At 40.1% G+C, this 12,074-nt stretch overlaps 1 protein-coding gene across 4 annotated transcripts in view; it reads right to left on the bottom strand.

Annotated features, from left to right (window-relative positions):
- The window catches only part of PPFIBP2 (PPFIA binding protein 2), a 144,230-nt gene that overhangs the window by 92,594 nt on the left and 39,562 nt on the right, over positions 1-12,074 (bottom strand). The gene's annotated exons all lie outside the window — the stretch shown is intronic.

The raw sequence follows: 12,074 nt of genomic DNA, 5'->3' as shown, positions 1-12,074 counted from the left end.
GAGTGAGAACCCATCTTTAAAGAAACCTGGAAGGCCACCTGGACCCCAGCCGAATCACTCACAATGTAAACTTTCCAGAAATCATCTTTATCTAATCTCGGGATGGACAGTGTAAAGAGGCATGCAGAGGTGGATGACTGTACCCTTTGGGACTGACGTATGAAGCTCACACACTTAGACAACTGGGAAAGCACAGCCAGTCCTCACTAGGGACCATAAACTACTAGTTTAGACAGTAAGATCTCCTTCTTCAGCTTTTAGAATTTTTTCTTTATATTAATGTCATAGATTACACAGTTGGCCACCAGAGATTCTTCCATTCCTGTGTGTGCATTCCGCTCCTCTGATAAAGGGATGGATCTTGACTCTGGGCTGGCCTGGTGACTTTCTTTGATCAACAGAAAGCAGTGGAAGTGACTCTGTACCAGCTCTGGGCCTGGGCCTTAAGAGGTCTAACAGGTTCCACTCTTTCTCTCTTTGACTCTAAACTGCCATGTAACAAAGCCCAGTTACCTGGCTAGAAAGACAGCCCCACCTTTCTTGGCCCTCCCAGCTGTGGTGACAGACATGTGAATGAAGCCATCTGGGATCTTCCAAGCCCCCATGAGCCACCCCAGCTGACACCACGTAGAACAGGGAGGAGACACACCTGCAGAGTGCCACTCAAACCACGAAATTACAAAGAAACGATGGTAGTTTTAAGCCACTGTTTGGGTTGGCTTATCCCACAGCAATAGATGACAATTACTATATTCATTTTGGTGAGGGTTTAATGAACTGGAATCTTTCTGGATCTTCCCAGTTGGGAGATCTTTATATCCTCTATATATCTCTATATGCTCTTAAATTTGTATTATTATATATATATCCATACTTCATCTCCTTATTGTGGGCTGTGGAGTCTGAGAGAGAGTCCATGTTACATTTAACTGAGTTCCCAGCATCATGCACTCTACCCAGTAGACACTGAAAAGGAATCTGACCAAATGCCTGCACATATACCTGAACGAGTATCTAGAGAGAGAGAGTGCTTCAATGTCCTCAGAGATCTGGTATATTGGGTCAGCTCTTTCTAATTTGATATGCCCCAAATTAAACTGTTCCACCATTCTTTTTTTTTTTTTTTTTTGAGACGGAGTCTCGCTCTGTCGCCCAGGCTGGAGTGCAGTGGTGCAATCTCGGCTCACTGCAAGCTCCGCCTCCTGGGTTCATGCCATTCTCCTGCCTCAGCCTCCCGAGTAGCTGGGACTACAGGTGCCCACCACCACGCCTGGCTAATTTTTTGTATTTTTTAGTAGAGACGGGGTTTCACTGTGTTAGCCAGGATGGTCTCGATCTCCTGACCTCATGATCTACCCAACTTGGCCTACCAAAGTGCTAGGATTACAGGCGTAAGCCACTGCGCCTGGCCTGTTCCACCATTCTTACACCTATTTAACAACAGCAGCAGCAGCAGCAGCAGCAGAAGTCTCCTTTCCATAAGTTCGGTGATACATTTTTCAAATCAAAACTGGGGCAACAGTCTAACAAAGGAAGTCTGTACTTCTTTCAGCAGTAAGAAACACTTTAGAAAATATGGTTTAGGTGGTGGAATTGCTAGGGCATTTGGATTATTTATAAGGCCAACCAGATGAAAGATTTGAAATTAGGACTCTACTGGAAAATGTGAGCTTGGGGCCACCGCATCCATGGTATGCTGCAGGCCTGACATCCAATTCCAGGTCTCTTTACTCTTCTCAGAGCCAACCTCCTCCTTGCCAGGCAGAAATCCACACAGATGGAAGCAATTACCATTTGATTGCCAGTTTGCTTTCTGAAAATGCATGACACAAGGAATCATGGATCACAATCCACAAACAAGTCAGAGGCTCTGGGGAGCCAGGAAACTGCCCAATTACCCACCACTGTGATGTGTGCTCAGCACTTTCTGGCTCCTACAAATCCAATTAAGAGTGGACTGGGAACAGCCACAGCTAAACTTCAGGGAAGAAAATGGACAGAAGCAGAGCAAGACCTCCAATCTCCAAACCATTGCTGAGTAATCCCTCTCCATTCTGTACACATGAATTTTAAACATGTAGCCATCCAGTTTCATTTTAAGTATTTCATAAATGTGGGAAGAGTGAGTCAGGCTAAAAGGTGGATGGAAGATCTGGGTTTTCATTATCTTTATATCACCGTGTGGCCTTGGAAAAGTCTCTTCCTTTCTCTGTGACCCTCTCTGCCCTAAAGCTTTGGGATTCTTTCCTACTATTCAGAGTATGTGTGTGTACATGTATGTGAGTACATGTATATCTGTGCCAAGTTTTACAGGCATATGTGTGTATATATATATAAAAAACTTTAATTTCTATTTCTTTGCAACTTATATTTCTTTTATTACTTTATCAAAACCAATAGTCAATAAATACTAGATGAGGGAAGTGAAAAGATAAATATTTTGTCCCTGAGCTAGTTGTAACGACAGTGATAGAAAAGCCTCAGATGACAAACTCCACTTGACTTTAAATTTAAGAATCAGATAAGGTTACAGGGCAGAAAACTAAGGGAAGAAGAAACTTCCAGATGCCACCATTGGGCTTTGGGATGTAAATGACAAAATGATATTGAATAAACATCTATACAAAGGGAGATACAATTATAAACTTCCTCTCAGAGGAAGAGTTTGATAACCAGCCTCCAAGAAGCTGTCAGTGACCCATTCATCTTAATATTCGTAATTTGTGGAATTATATCACGGTTGCTCTGTGTCACCAGTAGAATATGACAGAAATGATGGAATGTCACTTCCAAGGCTAGGTTATAGAAAGCACTGTGACTCCTTCTGCTTTATTATATCAGGCCACTCACTCTGGGGGAAGGCTGCTGCCATGTTATAAGGACACTCAATCATCCCTATGGAAAAGTCCATATAGTGAGGAAATATGGCTACCTGTCAGCAGACATCAAGGAACTGAGCCCTTCTACCAATGGCCATATGAGTGAGCCACCGTGGAAGGGATCCTCCAGCCCAGTTGTTCCCAACCCCAGCCACAGACTGGTACCAGTCCATGGCCTGTTAGGAACTGGGCTGCACAGCAGGACGTGAGCAGTGGGCCAATGAGCATTACCGCCTGAGCTCCGCCTCCTGTCAGATCACGGTGGCGTTAGATTCTCAAAGGTGTGCGAACCTTATTGTGAATTATGCATGCGAAGGATCTAGGTTGCTCACCCCTTATGAGAATCTAACAAATGCCTGGTGATCTGAGGTAGAAGAGTTTCATCCTGAAACTTTCCCCTAACTCCCCAGGTCCATGGAAAAACTGTCTTTGACAAAACCATTCCCTGGTGACAACAAGGTTAGGGACTGCTGCTCCAGCCCCAGAGTAGCCTTCAGATGACTGTAGCCCCAGCTAATATCTTACCTCTAACTCTTTAAAAGACCTAAGCCAGAACCACCCAACCAAACCACTCCTGAATTCCTGGCAGATAGAAACAGATGATAAATGTTTATTATTGTATGATGCTATGTTTGGGGTAATTTATGTTACACAGTAAAATAACTAACCAATAAAAATAGCTGAGAATATTCTGAGAAGTACAATCAAGAGGCACTTGCCATGCACTGCTAAAATATGTTGCTAGAATTACCCTCACAGAAAAAAATAAGATCTTTATTATACATCATACACAAAAATAAAATTTAGACAAAGATTATACACTTAAAAACTGAACTAGAACTACAAAGACAGGTCAAAACTGAGTGAGAGGAAGATTTTATAGGCACAAGAGCAATTGAGCAATCCATAAAAGAACAATAAATCTGACTACATAAAATTAACTCCTGGAATATTAAAAACAAAATTAAAAGACAAATTATAGCCTGAAAAACCTACTTGTAGGCCAGGCATCGTAGCTCACACCTGTAATCCTAGTACTTTGGGAGGCCGAGGCAGGCAGATCACCTGAGGTTAGGAGTTCGAGACCGGCCTGGCCAACATGGTGAAACCCCGTCTCTGCTAAAAATACAAAAATTAGCCAAGCATGGTGGCAGGCCCCTGTAATCCCAGCTACTTAGAAGGCTGAGGCAGGAAAATCGCTTGAACCTGGGAGGCAGAGGTTGCGGTGAGCTGAGATCGTGCCATTGCACTCCAGCCTGGGCAACAAGAACAAAACTCTGTCTCAAACAAACAAACAAACAAACAAACCTACTCGTACCAATTACAACAAAAGCTCAGTATAGCCTTCATACAAAAAGAGACCTTATCTATCAATAAGAAAAAGTCCCTAATCCACTTCTTACGCACAAAATAGGCACAAGGTTCTTATATGCGCAATTCTGGAATTAAAAAACAGAAGTAAAATTTAAAAATATGGAAAGAAAATGCTTTTGCATTGGTAAATAGAACATTTAAAAATGATATTCAATTTTCACCTACGTAAATTGTTGAAAATGCAAATGCAATGATAGTTAATGTTGGCAAGCTCATATGCTGTTCATAAGGGTACCCTCATACACTGTTAATAGACAAAGACTGGCCTAATCTTTCTGAAAAGCAATTTGGCAAGATACAGGAAAAATATTCATGCCTTTTGACCTAGCAAGTCCAATTCTAGAAAGTTAAGCTAAGGAAATACAACCAGACACGTAGTCAAAGATTAATACATAAGAATAATCTCAGCAGCATCTTAATTTTCAAAAAGTAGGGGAAAAATCCCCCCAAATTGGTGAATGTTTAAATAACTTCTTAAAGAAAAAATATGATTCATATACCTATATAAAAAACAATTATCTAAAGACTCAATAACATGGGGAAATACTTGCCTTATTCAGTAAAACAATTATAAATATATGTATATGGTGTATATATACAGAGAAATACCCAAATGTTGACAATGTTTTCATTACTTTTATAACAATGTTTTAAGCTTTAAATTTATCGAATATAAGTGAGAGATTCAAGTTTGACATTTAGTTTGCACAGGGACTCTAGGTTCTCTTGTTATTTGAAAGTCCCCACAGGATGCTAGACAATATGGAAGAGTTCAGACCTTTATTTGGGCAGGAAATTAAATGAGTAAACCCAGACAGGTTTCTTCCTTGTGCTGTTGATTAGCTTTCCCTCACTCTATAATTGCATTAGTGAAAGGGGGAAAAACCTGGTAGTATTTTCACAGAACAATCATTTCAGAAAATCTCAGAGCAGGCCTCTTGGTAAGCTAGCCATGTACTGCTTAACGGGGAACCTTCTGGAAACAGGACATATTCAACTGCCAGGAGTCCCCCTTACCCACAATGAACAAACAGAAAAGCTGAAAAAGATAACACCCTATTTTATTTTATTTTATTTTATTTTTTTAACGTGGAGCCAAGCTTGAAAGACAGTAAAAACTTCGGGTACCAGAAACAAAGAGTGAACTCAACAGTGAAATTAATTCAAGCTGACTCTAGAGTAGCCCAGGGGCAAAATACTCAGCTACAGGGAGGAACCGAGGTTGGGGCTTGAGGTTTTAATGCCTCCAGTGAAAGCAGTAAGTTGAAAGTGAGACCCCTATAGAAAGAAAGTACCCCGAAGTATTGCCTATTTCATAAAGGGGTCTGAGAAAATTCATCCAATGGCAGGGAAGCTTGCAGTACGCTAAGGAACCCCCTATGTGTTTATAATACCACATATACACCGTCCCTCACCCCCAGTGAGACATCAAACCTACAGGCCTCTGTGTACCACCGGTATGGTGCCAAATTTCTACTGTGCACTTACTACTGAAATCTCAAACCAGAAATCAACACACATGCATACAAAATGGTCCAGAATAGTGCAACACCTAAAGCCCAGCATTAGCTAATGCAAAATCTCCCAGGAGGCTCATTTCCACACTCCACACACATTCCCCACAATTACCTCCTGTAAAAAAATTACAACCACACTCGGAAACAAATCAAAATAGAAAACAATAAATAAAAAAAAAGTGTGCCCTAAAACCTGGGATTAACAGGACAATTTAGAAGACACAATAAACCACTAATGCTGGATATGCCTAAACATAAGGCAAGATTTACCCCCAAGATTTCTCAGAAAAGGGTAATTCAACTTACAGTCAAGCCTGAAGTTTCTCTTTGGGGCATTCTATTTATTTCATTTTGAGCAACAAAGCAGTATCTAGAGTAGCACAAATGTTTTCAACTTTCAGTGCGCACTGAAGTCACCTGAGCAGTTTTACAAACTCCAGATGCCTGGGCCCTCCTCCAGGGATTCTAATTTAATTGGTCTGAGGTGTGACCTGGGGTAATAAAAAGTTTCCCAGGTGATACTAAAATGATGCTTAAGCTGAAACCATGGCACTAGCAGATCACCTCAATGAAGTCTAGCTTGGATGGTTATAGAGGTCACCTGAGAATTTTTATTTTAAGGAGCAAAACCAAAATTTAATGAAGATTTAGTAATTATTTTTGAGGATAAGACCACATACAATGCAAGTGTTATAGGATTTCATTGAAAGCCTTTTTTCTTTTTTTTTTTTCTTTTTTTTTTTGAGACAGAGTTGCTCTGCCACCCAGGCTGGAGTGCAGTGGCATGATCTCAGCTCACTGCAACCTCCGCCTCCCGGGTTCCAGCAATTCTCCTGCCTCAGCCTCCCGAGTAGCTGGGACTACAGGCACGCACCATCACGCCTGGCTAATTTTTGTATTTTTTAGTAGAGATGGAGTTTTGCCACATTGCCCAGGCTGGTCTTGAACTCCTGACCTCGTGATCTGCCTGCCTCAGCCTCCCAAAGTGCTGGGATAAAGGCGTGAGCCACCGCACCCAGCTGAAAGCCTTTTAATGATCGCTTTCGAAAGCACATAGGGATGTATGTGGTAGTGACTGGGGTTGTTCAGATATTTTGTTCTCCTCTATTTGCATTCATAGTAGGCTTACAGTTCTGTCCCTTGAAGTCACTCATGGTCACATAACTTCCTTTGGCCAATAAAAATAAACTATGTGTATCACTGTGGGAGAAAGTCTAAGAACCAGTACACAATTCCTCACATCCCTTCCACCTTCCCTGACTTCCAGCAATAGTGGAGACTCAATCAGTTCGTGTTCAAGTGAAGATGACAAGGACCAGAGCTCTTGGCAGATCTCAGGGAACTTGCAATGTGTACAAGAAATAAACCTTTGTGTTTCTGTTTCAAACTACTGACATTTGAGTAGTTTCTCACTGCAATATAACTTAGCGTATCTTCATTCATGCAAAATATATATGTTGTACAATTAAGACGTATAGACAAGATAAACTTTTAAAGTCTAATCTTTTACCATGTAAATGGAGTTCTTTGGCATGAGATGAAATAGCTGATGACAGCATCATATGTGAGTTTTAAAAGTGTTGTATTTAAAACAAATTCGAAGTAAGGATGGTGTGTTCTAAAACCTTGCCACTTAAAAGTGGGGTCCACATGAGTAGCAATAGCAAAACCTGAGAGTTCATTAGAAATACAGAGTCTTGGATCCCATCCCAGACCTACAAATATGAATATGCATCCCCAAATGCTCTACAACTGCTCTAGAATGCTAGGATTATTCAAAAAGAGCGCTCATAATGATAGAAACAAAGATAAATATAAAAAGCTTGAATGAAATTATTTCATCAGATGTGCCAGTGATGGGAATGGTGGTGGGCACCTGTAATCCCAATTACTCAGGAGGCTGAGAATTGCTTGAATCCAGGAGGCGGAGGTTTCAGTGAGCCAAGATTACACCACTGTACTCTGGCCTGGGCGACAGAGCAAGACTCTATCTCAAAAAAAAAAAAAAAAAAAAAGTGCCAATGAGACAAGAAGTTCATAAATTAACATATTATTTTGAATTACTGAAAGACTTTTAATTAGTGCTTAAACATGTAATTAAATCAATACATTAATATTAACATTATGAGTAAATATTTTGTCTATTTGGGAATATTTGGGCATATTTCATATGTTTTACATAATTAAAGGAGAAAAGGAAGAAATAAAAACCTTAAAGAAAAGGAAAGCGTGATTTTAAAAAATAGGAAAATCTGAAAAAAAAAAATACAAACCAAAATAAAGAATGCAGCCAAGCAAATTAAAAATTAAGTGAACAGGTTAAATAGCAGATGAGAGAATTATTGGAGAGGAAGATAGATTTGAAGAATGCTGCAAACAGAGACACAGGTGAAAAATATAAAAGAGGAGTTAGGAAGCATGGAATTAAAAAAGGATGACAAGGTCCAACACAATTCTTCAGGAATTCCAGAAGAATACAGAGGATGAAGCAGAGGCAACAAAGAAAATGGCTATGAATTTTTCAGAATGGAAAACTTGAGTCCTCTCAGTTTAAAGACACTCACTGAGTCCCAGAAATGATACATCAAAACAAATCCACCCAAGAAACAACACAGTGAAACTGAAGAACACCAAAGATAAAAAAGTTTAAAAACAACCAGAGACAGAAGACAGATACAGATCGCCAGACTTCTCATTAGCAATAAATCCCTTTGACCATAAAATAACACCTATGGATAGTGACCAACCTACAAGCCTGTACAAGATAAACTATCATTCAAGATTATGAACATTTAAGGACATTTTTCAAATGACGACTAATACAATCTATTACTGGCAGACTATCAAATTTTAAGGAAGAAAACTGTATCATGCAAAAAAAGAAGCAGGATGAAAGAATCAACTATGATTGGAGAGGTTGTTAAAATTGTTAAACAAAATGCTGTCAACTAAAAAAAAATAATTTGGAGAATATAAAGATACTAGAATACTGAACAAAAATAATGTGGAAGATGGGGCAGTGATGGGAATTAAAGCATTCTAAGAGTCAAGTATTATTTATTTTATTTTATTTTTTGAGATGGAGTCTGGCTCTGTCACCCAGACTGGAGTGCAGTGGCATGATCTCGGCTCACTGCAAGCTCCACCTCCTGGGTTCATGCCATTCTCCTGCCTCAGCCTCTCGAGTAGCTGGGACTACAGGCGCCTGCCACCACGCCCGGCTAATTTTTTGTATATTTAGTAGAGACGGGGTTTCACTGTGTTAGCCAGGATGGTCCCAATCTCCTGACCTCGTGATTCGCCCACCTTGGCCTCCCAAAGTGCTGGGATTACAGGCGTGAGCCACTGTACCCGGCCGTCTTATAAAGAAATTTAATCGTAGTTTAAATTTTTTTTCCACACAGAACACACCAGGCCAAATGCTTTTACATGTTAATTCTATCAAACATTAAAGAGTAATTCTAATCTAACAAAGTATTTTAGATAAAATATAATGGACAACTTGATGCTAACAAAATGGAAAGCCTCAGTAAAATGGACACATTTCTAGAAAAACTTAACTTGCCAAGACTCAATTAAGAAATTAAAACCTGTCCACACCATTAAAAGAAAAAAATCTTCAAACAAGAATACGCGAGGCCCACACAGTTTTGCAGCTCAGTTCCTATACCTACGACTATAGCAAATATTTATGGAACACATAGTTCCAGCCTTATCCAAACTCTTTCAGAGAATGGAAAAGAAGGCACAGTTCCACAAAGGACTGGGAGATGGGGTCTACCAGTGAGGGAAAAATGGAATGAGGGCTGTCAAACAGCGGGTGCCCCAGTAGCCATTTTGACCTCTTCATACCAAGGGCAGTCTTTGATAGCTCTGCCTCTTAGACACTCCTAAAACCCCCACTCCAACTCTTCTGAACAAAGTCCTAGCAGGGCTCTCCCAACCTGCAATGGGAAACAGCGAGTCTGATACTGATGACTGCTATATGCTGCTCCACCTCAGAGAAGCCGGGGACAAGATCAGTCAAGGACCATTCAGAGTATGGACTAAATAGTCCTCAGCACCACAGCTGACTTCATTCACAAGCCAATGTGAAGAATCTCAGTCTTGATCAGAACTTTCTCGGCCCCTGCACAATCTTTTGTTGTTTTCTTTTTACAAACCCAGACCAGACGCTAATCAGAGTTGGCAGAAAGGCCCCAGCTGACAGGGCAACTTCTTAAACTGTCATAAAACAAACTCCTCTTAACTATTCCTCCTCAATGAGTACTGATTGTACATAACTGCATGAGTAACCTCCTGCACAGCCAAGAGGAATAAGTGGCCTTCTGTGTCCTGACCACGTGGCTCTTTGGTCCCCTGCCAGAAGTGGCCTGACAAAGTAGCCACTGAACCTGTCAGTTCACAAATTAAGCTCTATGCAAAATTAGTGTCTGTGGCAGTTGCTCTGGGCCATCCAGAGGGAGGTAATTAAGCAATATATAGTTCAATTTCAATTGTCAACAGTATAATTCAATTATAGCGTAATTTGCAAGCAGAATCACAGGGACTAATCAGGAGAAGACTAGATCAAAGGCTAACATCCTACTGGAAACTATAATAATGGTCTTTCATATTAGAACCAAGTCATTATTGACACAGGTCCTAGAGCCTTTAACAGCCACCCTTTCCCAACTTTCTGATATTAAAATACTGAGGTCCCAATCTAGTATAGTCCCAATCCAGTATAGTCTAGTCTAGTCTAGTCTAGTATAGTATAGTCACCTGGGATTCAGCCATTCAGATTTCAAGAATTCAACTTTACAAGGAGTTTCATTTAATAGTCCTGCTTACACGTCATTTCTTTTTGCATTTACAAGAACCAATTTCTATCTCTCACACCTCCCAAGCATTGACCACCTGAGATAAAGGCCATCACACCATGGCTCTGGAGGGGCGTATTTACCACTTGTGCATTAGGATGTCCTGTCAGAGTACTCCTGGTCTGATTGTTTACAGGAGTGATAATCATCCCGCACTGTTTGCACTGTTTTAGTTGATGGAGGAGGAGACGGACATTTTTTTGCACTAAAAGCTTAATTACATAAACACTGATATCACATGCCCAAAGTGCATTCTTTTTAGAAGGAGTTTTGGAAAGTAAACAGTAACCTAGCCTACTGTAATTAATAAAAGGCAATTCCTTTTTACATAGTATATTATTATTAGTGATCACTGAATACATTACATCCATTTTAGTAAGAATCTGTATTGTTTTTGTGTAAGTGGTTACTATTTGGGAGGTCCAGGAAGCCCATAAAGGTTTTTTCCGTTGAAATACGTGGTAACTGTGAGAAAATACATTCTTTGGGTACTTGAGTACTTTGATGGAAAAGCAGTTGTGTTTTGGCAGTGGTGGTGGCACTACTTGACATCATGCAATCTAAAATTAATAAGAGAATATAAATAAAGAGAGGAAGATTTAAATGTTCATACAAAAATGTCATTTCTGCAGGATCTGTGGTATCATGATGTGGTGCCACAGTTTTCAAACTTCTTTAGCTGTGCCACCCTTAAGCAAAGGAACCCTTGCTTGGAAGAAATAATGTAAGAGAGACAAGAACAAAACCACTCTGGCTTAGGGATTGTGAGCAAGAGCATAAAAGTATCCTTCCCTCAGTTAATTCTTTTCTCCTACAGACAGCCCCATGCATCAACCTGAAAACAAGCCCAGGAATAAAAGGAGCCTGGAAGAGACTCAGATGGCCCTGGACTCAAATCTCAGCACTATGATCTTGGGGGGTAAAAATAATTTAATACTAATATCAATAAAACAAATAACTTAAACCAATTAAGCACTTTCTAGGTGCCTTATTTGCATCAATTCAACCCTCACAATAATATGAGACAGGTACTATTATTACTGCTATTTTATCAATAAGTAAATTGAGGCTCAGAAGAATTAAGCAATTCGTCCAAAGATCCCACAGCCAGCACTAAACGGCTGAGCTGGGATTCAAACCCCTACAGTCCAACTCTGTAGTCCATGTTAATAACCACAAAAATTCTTAACCTCTTTGGCCCAATTTGGTTCAGCCATCTTAATGCCATCATAAAAATGAGGAAAAATGTCCTCAGCAATGTTGAGAAAAAGTATCCTGAATAAGGCATTCAAAAGAATGATCATTCTTTTTCTCAAGAATAGCATAGAAAACATGCCCTCCAGATACTCACTAGTAACCTCAATGTTGAATAATCTGTCAAATAGCTCCTGTCAAATATCTGTGTGAGCAAGTTACTACTTCAGGGATGGTTCATGGGACAT

Source organism: Nomascus leucogenys, chromosome 15 (assembly GCF_006542625.1).
Source record: "Nomascus leucogenys isolate Asia chromosome 15, Asia_NLE_v1, whole genome shotgun sequence".
NCBI lineage: Eukaryota > Metazoa > Chordata > Mammalia > Primates > Hylobatidae > Nomascus > Nomascus leucogenys.
Note: the sequence above shows the minus strand (reverse complement) of the source record. Positions and strands in the feature narration are given on the sequence as shown.